Genomic DNA, 13,575 nt, shown 5'->3' with positions numbered 1-13,575 from the left:
AATCCACAAGTATGTACAAGTGAAATATTTAAGATTTACAAAGCAATGTAGCATGACTTCTATAATTAAACTTAAACACATTAACATATTACATTAATTTAAAAATCAAAGCAGCACCAACACTAGTATGTGCCAAATAATTTCCATCATAGATATTTGTCTGTTCATTTGCTAGTTAAGTATTAGTACGGATCACTGATGGGGCACGATGTCTAAGCTTACATGGCATGTCAGTGTGAAAAATAAAGGCAAATAGAACAGGTAACCTAGCACAGGAAAAACCTGCAATATGCATGCAGAAATAATAAGATTTGCTCGGCTCACAGCTAGAGGGTTTTGTGCATATACAGTATAGACAGAAAACAATAAAGCCAGTAATACCACTGTAAGAACACACCAGTGATTGCCAACATTTGCTCCTCAAAAGACAGAAACCTGTGAAGGTTTTGCCCAAATATTACCAGCTTTTGCCTCAGTAAGGGCATAATTGTGAAGGCTTTACCCCAAAAGGCCAGCATTTGCCCCTTTAAGGAAACGCCTGTGATCAATGCTCCCTCTAATAATTTTCCTCTGAGGAAATGGCTGCCTTATATGCACACACATTATTGTCCATGTGCACAAGTAAATAACAAGGTAAACCACATTGTGAACTTGTGTATGGTTTAAGTTACTTACCTCTAACTCTTGTTTTCCACCATGCTCATGAATATTCCCTGTCGTCAGGCTGGGAATCCTCGGTAAAAAGAACGCAGTTTCGCTTTAGACTGAAAACTGCTTGTCTGCTCTATAGCCAATCATTGTCCTTTGGGTCATACTGCCCCCAGCCAATGACATTCACCCTCCTAAATTGCACGTGGCCATCTTCAGATTTGTCCACGCATGTGAAGTGGCAGTATGAACCAAGAAGAGCCAGAGGGGAAGGAGGGAGTGTTCTCCATGCTGGTGAAGAAGAGTTACAGGTAAGTAACTTAAACCTTCTCCAGCATGGGGTATTGCATGGATTCAAATGCTCTTGAATACAAGTACACAGCAGTACATATACACAACCACAGAGTGGCAAGGCTCAACAGAAGCATTACACTTACCCCTGGAACAGACTCGCCTCAAACAGATTGCGTAGCACCATCTAGCTGACCCGGGACTCCTCATTGGAATCCCTGTCAACGCATAGAATCTCGTGAAAGTGTGGGTGGACCTTCATGTAGCAGCCCTGCAGATGTCGAGCAGGGCAACACCCGAGAAAGGCTATTGTTGTTGCAATGGCTCTGGTGGCATGGGCTCTCGGCCGGCCTAGAAGAGGTCTGTTAGCCAGATGATGAAAGTACAGGATACCACCAGAGAGCCAGCTGGATATGGAAGCAGACAGAGCCTTTGCGGGTGCCACAATCCAAAACTAATAGCCAAGACGTCTTCCATATATCCTTTGTATGTGCCACATACAACTTCAAGGCTTGAGCAACGTCCAGCAAATGCAATGCCCCTTTCAGCAGGTGAAGAAGGGTTTGGAAAGAAAACAGACATAATCAAAGGCTTTTTGTGATGGAACCCTCAAAGGCACCTTTGGCATAAAGGTGGGATGAGTCAGCAGCACCACCTTTATAGCACAGAAGTTGAAGTATGGCTACTTGTAGGAGAGGGCCTGGATCTCCCGACCCGCTTAGCCGAGACGATGGCCACCAGGAAAGCAGTCTTCCACGAGAGAAATGTCAATGAGGCTTGATGCATCGGTTCAAATGGAGGCCCCATGAACTTAGTAAAAATCTATGTTGAGCTCCGAAGCAAGTGCAGGAGCCTTCACTGGCAGAAAAGTCCTGAAGAGGCCCTTGAGGAAGGTTCCATGTGATATTTTCGCCGCAAAAATATCGCGATGCAAATGTATCGCCATATTTTTGCGGCGAAAATAACACATGGACCCTGCGGGGGACACCCCTGCAACACCAGCATCATTTTTTTATGTGCGGGGGACACCCCCACAACTCCCGCACCTAATATTTTTGCCACCAAAAATATCGCCTATGGCCGTTCCCGACGACCATATGTACGGCGATATTTTTGCTGGCGAAAATATTACCCGATACCTTGAGGAACTCCTTAATGCGCCTGTGTGACCACAGTGAGGGCTTGCCTGGTCCCCTTGGGTACCAGGATATGGCAGCCAGATGAACTTTGATGGAGGTGTGAGCTAGCTCAGCTTTCACCAGTGAAAGCAGATACGGGAGAAGCTTCCGAGCAGTTATCCACAGAGGTGTAATCATCTAGGTCCTGCACCACCCTGTGAATTGCTTCCATTTGTGATTGTAACAAGACAACGTTGAGAAAGCTCTGGCCTTGGCCAGGATCTTCTTGCACTCCAGTGGCAGGGAATATTGTCCAAACTCTAGGAGGTAGGCCGTGAGGCTCAGCAACGCTCGGTCGTGGTGGAGTATTGTTCTGTTTTCTCTAGAGAGAAGGTTCGGAAAGTGTAAGCTGTCGGATGGACGGAGCCACTGACAGATGATGGCGGTCTGGGTACCAGATCTGCCATGGCCACGCCGGCGCGATGAGGATCATCCTGCAATGGCAACGTCTGAGTTTGTCGATCACATGTAACAGGAGCTGAATCAGAGGGAAAGCGTATAGTAAGAGCCCGTCCCATTGAAACGAGAAGGCATCCCCCAGACTCCTCGGCTATCTGCTGGCAAATTTTAATTGGAGTTAGAAGCTGTCGCAAAGAGATCGATCTGGGGAGGGCCCCACCTGCTGAAGAGATGAAACACCTGCGCTTGTGAAATTCCCACTGGTTGCAGGACCTCGGCTGCCTGCTGAGCGAGTTTGTGATGGTGTTCATGGTGCCTGCAAGGTGAAAAGTGCCCAACACCACAGGGACTGGGCTTCCAGGGAGAGAGCACTGGAGCGCGTCCTGCCCTGCATCCGGATGTAGAACATAGCGATGGGGTTGCCTGTGAAGATCTGCACCACCTTACCCTATGTCTGAGGCTGGAACGACTTGAGGGCCCAGAAGACAGCCCGGAGCTCCAGGACGTTTATGTGCAAGTCCTTCTCCTCCTGGAGCCTGAGGCCTCTGGCGTGGGACTGTCCTGAGTGAGCTCCCCAACCATCTAGAGAGGTGACCGTGTCCTGGTAAGGGAGGGGAATCGAAAGGAATCTCCTTGAGTGAGATGCAGAAGCACCACATACCACTGCAGAGCCTGCAAGAATGCCTGATTGATGGAGATCTTGTCTGTCCAAGTGCCTGTGACCTATTGCCACCTGGCGTCTATGAATTCCTGGAGAGGCTGCATTCGGAGCCTGCAGAAGGGGACCAGATGGATGCAGGAAGACATCATGCCCAACAGGGACTTGATGGATCAGACTTTTGCGATGGACACTGCACGCAGACACTGAACTGTCCCTAGGATGGCCTTCACCCTCTGCTCCGAGGCGGTTGCCAGACATGCAACCTTGTTGAGACGGGCGCCCAGGCACAGAGCATTCAGTGATGGCACCATGCATGAATTCGGATAGAGAATCCGAGCGAAGCCAGAAAGCATATGGTCTCTGCTGTGTGCTTGGTCTCCATCGCGCAAGAGCAAATGAGTCAGTCGTCCAGATAAGGGTAGAAGTGGATGTCCTTGAGGCATAGGCGCGACACTAGCAGGGCCAAGAACTTTGTGAATAACCTCAGAGCCGATTATAGGCCAAAGGGCAGGGCCTTGAACTGGTAGTGCCATCCCTGGACTACAAAACGCAGGAACTTACAATGTTTGCGATGAATAGGCATGTCGAAGTATGCGTCCTTCGGTTTCAGAGTTGCCAGAAAATCCCCTTCCACCAGCTGGTCAAGCACATGCTGCAACTTGACCATCCTGAACTTTTGGGACTTAAGTACTTGTTTAGGCATTGTAAGTCTAGGATTGGTCGGCAGACTCCTGACTTCTTCCATAGCAGAAAGTATCTGCAGTACACTCTGGAGCCCCAGAGGCACGAAGGGACCTACTCTATTGCCCCTTTTCTCAACATGGCCTGAACCTCCTGTAGCAGTTGGGCCATGTGAAGTAGTTGACACGCAACAGGAGAAATGCGAGGGCACCTGTCTTAATTCCAAAGTGTGCCCCTGCTGAAGAACATCCAGCACCAATTTGTCTGTGGTGATCTTTCTCTGCTGCTCAACAAAGTTCAATAGCCGGGCTCCCACTGGGCCGCGAAGGTGGGGGCGCGAATTCACAGCCGTGCTCAGGCTTGCTTGGGTTTCTGCGTCCTGGCCTGCATACGACGACTATGTTGGCCCCCAATACCGTAGGAACTGGATTGGCGCATGTAAGCTACCTGGGTCGATGAGTGAGGTCTGATGGGAGGGGGCGGTGGACCCCTTGGAAGACCTGGAAACTCTCCCCTTAGGGAGCAAAAGGAGGACATCCTTTGTTGCAGTGTCGGTCTTGATAGCCTAGAGAGTCTCATCCAGTGCCTTCCCAAACAGGTTGTCTCCATCGAAAGGCATGTCCACAACCTTGACCTGCACGTCCGCTCAAAGATTTGTGGCCATCAGCCACTCCTGGCATCGAAGGGCAACACCATTCGAAATCTGGCAGAACCCTGACTCCTCTATGTCCAGCACCACTGTAATGGCATGATCTTTAGCCACCTCACCTTCCTGGAATAGGGCTAGGGCCTCTGCCTTCTTGTCATCACAAAGGAAATCCAGTACAGAACAGCTTGTACCAAAGCTCCCTGTCGTAACAAGACAGGATGGCGAGGGCAGTGGCGGCCTTAATGGTGAAGTTGCAGTGTAGATGATGCGCTTTTCCAACCGCATCCAGCCTCTTGCCATCCTGGTTCGGAAGCACCATGGACGAGAACAAGGGATTGGACCATTGTTTCCTGGCGGCGGAAGATACCAAATCTGGTGAAGGCTGCGACCTGAGAAACCTGTGAGCTGAATCTGGGACCCAGTATTTCTTCTCCAGCCTGTCCCGCTTTGATGGTGTGGTACTTGGTGTTTTCATAATGGACAATCCGTCCTCCCAAACTCTGTCCAACAATATACCTAACACAAAGGTCTTCCTTGAGGACTCACGTCGTTTAAAGAGGAAACCTTACTCATTCTTATCTTCTCGCACCAGACTGAAGATTTTGGACACCTTTGAGATGATGGCATGGAAGGAGCCAATTTCGTCTGGTGGTGAAGCTCTGGCATACTCGTCAATGTCCGGATGTTCCCCGTCAGCGGGGACATAATCCTCATACTCACCAGTGTGAGTAGTACCGATATTCATGTCAGTGTCTGTGCGCAACGACTATTCCTCCACTGGAGTCAAGGCATCAAGTCCAGATCCAGACGCCTTGCCCTGGGAAAACTCCCAGCTGGTGGCCTGGGATGACTTTGGGCTGAACAAGGCGCAAGAGCAGTAGGCAGATGTTGCTAAATTTCCGCCAAAGTGTGCATGGTGGTGAGGATGGCCAGTGACGTATCCCTTGGTGCCGGTTGGTGTGTGAACGGCGCAGCCAGGGCAGGAGCTGGTTGAAACGCCATGGAGGGTCAAACGGTTGGTATGGCTTATGCCACGGAGATCTCTCCTGGTACCTCTACTTCTCAGAGGGAGCACGCTCATGGGATCTGCTGGTACTGGATGAGGCATGACTGCGCCCAGAGGTTGCGTCGGAGGCCTTCTCCAGGTTGATCCAAGCCACTAACCTCCAGTGGCGATCCTTCCTGGTCTTCAACGAGAAGCCGCAGCAGATTTTGAATCTGTCTGTATTGTGATCCGAGTGAAGACAAAGGCACTTGGGTTGCCGATCTCAATGAAAATGTTTTTCAGGCCACAGGATTCGCAGGCCCAGAAGAGACTCTTCTTAGCCACATCAGACATGGTTGAGGTGAGATGTAGGCCCAAGCCCGTCGAAGTCACGGAGGGAAGATCGAACGATGGAAAGACTATATTCGCCGGCAATGGGTCCCGGTAATCACTACATGACGGTAGATGAAGAAGAGATGGAAGAAAACTATCGAAAGTATCCAAAAAATAGATAGAAATCCACACATTTTGAGGAGCGATGTAAAGGACTCCCAACACAGGAAACGAGCTGTAAAAATCTGAAGACGGCCACCAGGGGTGGAGCATAGGAGGGCGAGTGTGATTGGCTGGGGGCAGTATGACCCAAAGGACAATGATTGAATATAGTGGAGATAAGCAGTTTTCACTCTAAAGCGAAACTTTTGACTCGTAGCGTCAAATACGCTGGTCACTGCGCATATGCGCGCGCACCTGGGAAGTACCCGAAGTACGGCTGTTGGCTGGGAAAGCTCGGACTGCTGGATTAAGAACGCCACTGAGGCGCCGTTCTTCGCGGCGTCAAACTACCTCGTAGAAGAAGCGGTCAGGACGTACATAAAGGCAACACGGAAGTTGCCTGACTCTGAGATGCTCTGATTGGCCATTTCTTTTGCAATCACGCCCTGACCCCGCCCACTCGTAGCATCAAATACGCTGGTCACTGCGCACCTGCGCGCGCACCTGGGAAGTACCCGAAGTACGGCTGTTGGCTGGGAACGCTGGGACAGCTCGGACTGCTGGATTAAGAACGCCACTGAGGCGCCGTTCTTCGCGGCGTCAAAATACCTCGTAGAAGAAGCGGTCAGGACGTACATAAAGGCAACACGGAAGTTGCCTGACTCTGAGATGCTCTGATTGGCCATTTCTTTTGCAATCACGCCCTGACCCCGCCCACTCGTAGCATCAAATACGCTGGTCACTGCGCACCTGCGCGCGCACCTGGGAAGTACCCGAAGTACGGCTGTTGGCTGGGAAAGCTCGGACTGCTGGATTAAGAACGCCACTGAGGCGCCGTTCTTCGCGGCGTCAAAATACCTCGCAGATGAAGCGGTCAGGACGTACATAAAGGCAACACGGAAGTTGCCTGACTCTGAGATGCTCTGATTGGCCATTTCTTTTGCAATCACGCCCTGACCCCGCCCACTCGTAGCGTCAAATACGCTGGTCACTGCGCACCTGCGCGCGCACCTGGGAAGTACCCGAAGTACGGCTGTTGGCTGGGAACGCTGGGACAGCTCGGACTGCTGGATTAAGAACGCCACTGAGGCGCCGTTCTTCGCGGCGTCAAAATACCTTGTAGAAGAAGCGGTCAGGACGTACATAAAGGCAACACGGAAGTTGCCTGACTCTGAGGTGCATGACGTATAAACTTTAATAGCTAAACTTTAATAGCTAAAAGCTATCTGTTATAACGGTTCTGAATAATAAGGAAGAGGACGAGGTGTGTTTGTTTCTGATGCTTTGCCTCTCCTCTTTCAGATGCTCTGATTGGCCATTTCTTTTGCAATCACGCCTTGACCCCGCCCACTCGTAGCGTCAAATACGCTGGTCACTGCGCACCTGCGCGCGTACCTGGGAAGTACCCGAAGTACGGCTGTTGGCTGTTTGCTGCGTTGTGCGGTGTGCAGTTGTGCATACGTGTGTGTGCTGAATTATATAATCGAAGGCCTGTACGAAGACTTAACAACAGGGCAGCCAGTTGACAAAGGTAAAACATCTATTGGAGGGAAAGAAGTCGATCTGAGTAAGGTACGCGAAGGTAATCACGTGTGTATGCTTGATTGAAGGTACGGTTTTTTCGACACAGATCATAAGCTTAGTAATGAAAAGGAAGTTTGCCAGGGGTAAAAGAGACCCAGCTATAGCAATGAATATAATAAAAACGCGCCGTATGAGCATGGCGCATGCTATTGCAATAGCTCTTCCACTACCCTCCGATTCGGATGAGGACCTAATTGAATGTGCCCAAAATGAATCCGACAGATTAATTGCTGAAAATCTGAATGATGTGATCCCCGTCTCCTCTCAGTCCCTGTTCAATGAAGAGCAGAGACTGGATACTGTCTCATTTATTGACACACCTCACATATTTACCTCTGGTGAAATAACTTTACTGGGTTTATCTGAACACTTTGATTCATCTACACAATGTTCGAATGAAGTACGGAACATAGGAAATGTAGAGGAAGCTCTAAGTGAGCCCAGTCGATCTCCGAGATCAGAGAGAAAGGATGAGATTCAGGATCTCATACTAAAAGAAATTAAGTCGCAGACTCATACTCTAAAAGAAATCTTGCTTGCCTTGACAGCTTTCCCGGAAATGCTAGCTGAAAATATGAAAAAATGGAAATTAATGTCAGGAGAAGGCGCCCTCAATACTACACCTAATACACTGAACAATGGGGATCAGGACGCGGATGAGTTACACCTGATTCTCCCTAGTTCAGATACGGGAGACATTGAACAGAGTGTTATCGAGGTGCACAATACTAGGAAGAAGGATAGCTTGACGGGAGATTTGCATATTCCTGCTGCCGCCAATGCTCCTATCAGAGTGGCGGATATATTTAATGTCAGGATCTCTAAAAAAAAATGAAAAAAAATAGACAAAAACAGGCTCGTGCTCTAAAGGCCATGAATGCATCTGCCTTAAAGTCCTTGAGTGATATTGAGACACGTAACCCTGATTCAGCACGGGGAGTGAACTCAGCTACAGGACAGACAAAGGATGGGGTTGATGCATGTATGGACGCTGATAAGCTTAAGAGAAAAGGGTCGAAGTTAGGAATCACCTGTATAAACTCTACGAACAACAAGTCTGAGGGGAATAATGCCCAACCGAGCTCTGGTAATGGCTCAATCACTGATCCCAGTTTGATTTCGATCCTTGACACAGAGCTTATTAATGAGCCAAAGGTGTCAAGCTACTCTGATGCGGTCAACAACTTATCAGATGCTATGAAAAATAAAATAGTCACTGATAGAATTGATACTAACTTGAAAAATTTAGAACTGGGCATGCTGGATATCTTTGATTTATTCAAGAACCCGGATGCTCGGATGCGTACAAAGACACCCTTCAGCGAGCCGAACGGGAACGATAAGTCAATGGAAATTGTCGAGAATGCTAGTAGCTTAAGAACAATACATGACGAGCTTAAGGGTGCTCAAAGAGATAGATCTATGGAAGCGAGAAGTCTTGAGAGAATTAGTAACAAATTCTTGCCTATAGAGCAGACGTGCACAAATAAAGGGGTTCAAGAAAAACGAATCCCTGCAGAGAAGAGGAGAGATAGCCCAGCACGAATGCCTGTACCAGAAATAAGGTCAATGAGTGACATCGTACAATCTAAAAAAGAAGACACAGAGGAAAAAGAACAGCCCTTGACTGTTTCAAGTGTGAGAGAAATAATTCAGGAAATTTTGTCAAATAAAGCAGGAAGACTGCCCGCTTTAGAAAATGCAATCACAGAAAATGATATGTCGCTTAACAATAGAAATAATGAACCGAGTAAAGAGTCCTGGGGAAAACCTAGGCTTGAAGTGAGTATACAGGAGGCGACCAGTTCTCCTCATGAAGACGCTACTAGGGAGCGCGAGGTGCACCATTATCGAATGCAGGACATGGCATATGATAATTATGCAAATAGGAAAAATCTGAATGGTAATCTATATGATAAAGTGAGGCGGCCTGAAGAATCTAGTGAACCAAGTTTGATTGTATATTATGTGTTTGATGATGGATATCATCCCATCTTAAATAGATCTTATATCTTGAATTTGTTTAGAGAGATACCAGAATTAACTCTTGTATCCTCATGCGATATTCAGCTAGTGGACTTTATTGATCCTCATAGGATGGATTTTGTGCGTTTAGTGATCACTTCGCCCATGGTGCGAGCTCTTATACTCAAGGAAGCCGGGGCCCTGCAAAAGAGGGGGTTTGATACGTATGAATATGTTGATCATGGTGAGAATACACGTGTGAGATATGTGGAGCAATACCCCCGAAATAATAATACAAGAGAGAAATATAGGGCGGCGAATCAAGCAGGAGGTGAGCATTTAACCCTAAGTGAAATGGATGAATGGAGATTGATGGCGAACTCTCTTAGAGATACTTTGGAACAACTAAAGGGATTGGGTAAATCCCTTTAGCGATGACAGCTTTTTTAAATTGATATCCTGGAATTCTAGAGGACACACACACCTGGTACAAAACAAAAAAGTATGTATGAATTTAGAGAAATTTGACTTTGTTTTGTTACAGGAAACTTGGGCATGTGGTTCACTTCTCTGGGACGGATTTGTTGTCCTCTGTTTGCCTGGTACGAAGGGCACGAGAGGTCGCCGGAAGGGTGGCATGGCGCTTGCGTACCGTAATGACCCAGATATATCTTTGATAAAAGAGACGCATGTACATGAGTCATGCCTAATGGCCAATTTTAAAATCCTAACTAAAGAGAACATTATTCACCTCATGATCATTAATATCTATTGGAATGATGTGGAAAATGATGATCGTATGCTTGAAAAATTGTTGTACGACCTGAATGTACTGCTAGATGAATGGATAGTGGCTACCCCAAATGGTTTGATAATTCTAGCAGGCGATTTAAATGCGGATTGCGATGTAACAAGTAGCGAAAGAGCAGCAAGATTAAGTGGGTGTTGCAACCAAAGAAGGCGACTAGATAATAAACGAAAGAGAGGAGCCCTATGGTGTAACTTTGCAAACTCATGGGGGCTGATACGGTTGTTTAATGACAAACCCACTTGGAAGGCGCGTGGACTTTTCTCAATTATTGATTTCATTTTCGCAAGCGAACATCTAATTGGTAATAGGACCAGTATGCATGTGGAAGACAATTTAGAAAGTGATCATGCAATGTTATCAATGAACATAAATATAAAGAAACAAAATAACCTTACCAAAGCATATTGTGCCCAAACAACTGTTAATGTCAGAGGTTCGAGAATTAAGTGGATCATGTTAAAAACAGCGAAATTTAATGCTATGATGATGCATGATTTTGAGAAACGTACTATGGAGGTAAAAAAGACCCAATACTCGGGTGACAAATTTAGTGAGCTCTTGGGTACAATCATGGCCAAGGTGGAGCAACCAACAGCCAGAATAGCGCTAAAAGATAAAAATCATAGGCACGCCTTTGATCTTGAGATTAAGATGCAAAGGGCATGGTTGAACAAAGATCTCCGTGTCATAAAAAAACAAAAATTACCTGTTGAGGATGTAAGGGAGCAATGTAGACGGAGACGTCAAGCCTATAGGAACTGGAGGCTGCATCATCAAGCCTACTTATTACAGAAGGATGGTGAAAAAATGTTGAATGCAATGAAGGAAAGCAACTCGCGAAATTATTGGGCCATCATCAATAGTACTGAGATCACTCAAACCCAATTAAACACTAATCCAATCAGTGAAAAGGTATGGTGTGAACACTTTGAGAAGTTGTATGCTCGCTCGGGTAATGAGGATTATATGTTTGAAAAGACGACCTGTCAATGGTCCCTTGATGTCTCTGTGGAAAAAATATTATCCATAATAAAGAAAATGAAAGCCTCCGGCACCCCGGGACCCAATAATCTGTCCATGCCGGTGATAAAGCAGAATGAAAGGATGTGGGCGAAAATACTCCACATACTATTTAAAAATGTAATTGAGACGCAAACTATGCCAGTTTCCTGGAAAGTTTCTTACGTAATCCTGATCTATAAAAAAGGGAACAGACAGAGTACGATTAATTACAGACCAATATCTTTATTAAATATAGAGACAAAGATCTTTTCGGCCATAATTCTAGAGAGTCTATTAAAATGGATGGAAGAAAAAGATATACTAGATATCAGACAGATGGGTTTTCGTAAAAACTTAGGAACTGATGCTGGGGGCTTAGTACTTACAATTATGCAGAATCAAAGATCCAAAAAGGGGAATGGACCAATTTATGCTGCCTCAATGGACCTTTCGGCTGCATTTGATACGGTGGATAGGCTTCTTTTATGGCAGAAATTGGCAAGGTTAAACATAGAGGGCGGCTTACTTTCCATGATCATGCACCTGTATTCAAACACAACTCTAAAGGTGCGACTTAATAATGATGGACTGATGTCTAAGGAAATTCATGCAAAGAATGGTTTGAAACAAGGCTGCGCATTGGCAGCAATCTTATTTAACCTATACGTCTCTGGTGCGAATGCTAGACTGGACCCTGCGGGCCTATTATCCCCCAGGGTTGGTGGAATTGAGATTAAATGGTTGGCTTATGCGGACGATTTCATTCTTTTTGACAGAACTAAAATTGGTCTTCAGAGGCTTATTGATGCTTTTGTTAGATTTATAAGTGATCTGAAATTGAAAATTAATCCGCAGAAAACAGTGGTAATTAACCTAGGTGAAAGTAAAAAGAAATGTGCAAATCCGGTTTGGTATGTTGAGGGTATCGCAGTCCCCCTACAGAATGCATTCAAGTACTTGGGTTATTCTTTTGTTAGTAATATGTCATATAGTTTTGTGAAACAATGTTTGGAAGCAAAAACCACTGATGCGGCAAACCAAATGAGAGTTATTGAAAGCAAGTATGGTACATTTTCGATGAATGCCTGTAGAGATTTCTACCTAATGAAGGTGGTACCAAGACTGTCTTATGGTCTTGAATTCTACCCAGAGAAAGAAGCTTTACAGCTAAAAAGTTTTGAATCAAGAATTTGGAAAAAGCTACTATTTTTTCTGCCAAAATGTATACCGATGGAGTTAATAAGATATGAGTTTGGTTTTAATTCATTAAAATGCTGCATGGATTGCAAAAAAGCAATGATTTATAGAAAATGTGTTCTTGCCAAACAGAATTCAATATACCAAGTTTGTAGGAATGATACGGGGACATATATGTCTAACTTGAAGGCAGAGGTGGAAAAGATCCTGAGAAATATGGGTGTTACAGTGAATGTCCTCTTAAAAAGACCTGATAAAATCAAAACAAGCCTTTGATTGGGTTGCGAATAATTCTGTAATAATAAACTCAAAACTGTATGCGCAAGTACTATCGGTCCGGAAATGGTTCCCAATACCTGAGCAATACCTAGTAAAATGTCCTTCACGGAATTTGAGATACAGTATTATGAGATTCAGAATGAATGTAATGAATACCAATGAAATATGTGCAATAAGAAAATTGATCCCACAGAATTTGAAAGTATGTAGATTCTGCAAGTCTGAAGATCTTCCTGAATCTTTGTCACATTTGCTGTTAGGCTGTACCATGCTAAAGAATGAAAGACTTGCCTACTTTGCTGAATTTGTCACAGATACCTTGTGTGTATTTAGAGAGCAAATCTGGTTTGAAATGCTACATGGTCGTAATATCATACTAAAAATAAGGGTGATAGCGTTTTTGGCAAATGTATGCAAAGTTACATAGAAGGATGGAAATCTGTCATGGGTGGTCACACGGATATATCCCTGGGAAAAATGACCAAATGTATGTAGTTAGATGGAAAAGGGAATTATGTACAGTTGAGGTCTCCAATTATGGATGAGGAAAAATCAAAGAATCTTAATTACCGTAATTTTTTTTTTTTTTAGCAGAAAGAAAAGAATTGAAGACTTGTATGTGAGTCCTTTTAGTTGTCGGGTGTAAAATGCTTATTATATGTGTAAAATGATGTTTTAAAATGGAGATGAAAAATGATAAAATGTATTTTTGTACAATTTTATGTTTTGATAATGAAAATTTGTAAAGGT

The 13,575-nt window shown here is 45.4% G+C and overlaps 1 protein-coding gene across 3 annotated transcripts in view; it reads right to left on the bottom strand.

Annotated features, from left to right (window-relative positions):
• KLHDC1 (kelch domain containing 1) overlaps window positions 1-13,575 on the bottom strand; it is a 2,530,617-nt gene that overhangs the window by 793,638 nt on the left and 1,723,404 nt on the right. The window lies entirely within an intron of this gene.

This window comes from Ambystoma mexicanum, chromosome 14 (genome assembly GCF_040938575.1).
Source record: "Ambystoma mexicanum isolate Mex_15411 chromosome 14, UKY_AmexF1_1, whole genome shotgun sequence".
NCBI classification, from domain to species: domain Eukaryota; kingdom Metazoa; phylum Chordata; class Amphibia; order Caudata; family Ambystomatidae; genus Ambystoma; species Ambystoma mexicanum.
Note: the sequence above shows the minus strand (reverse complement) of the source record. Positions and strands in the feature narration are given on the sequence as shown.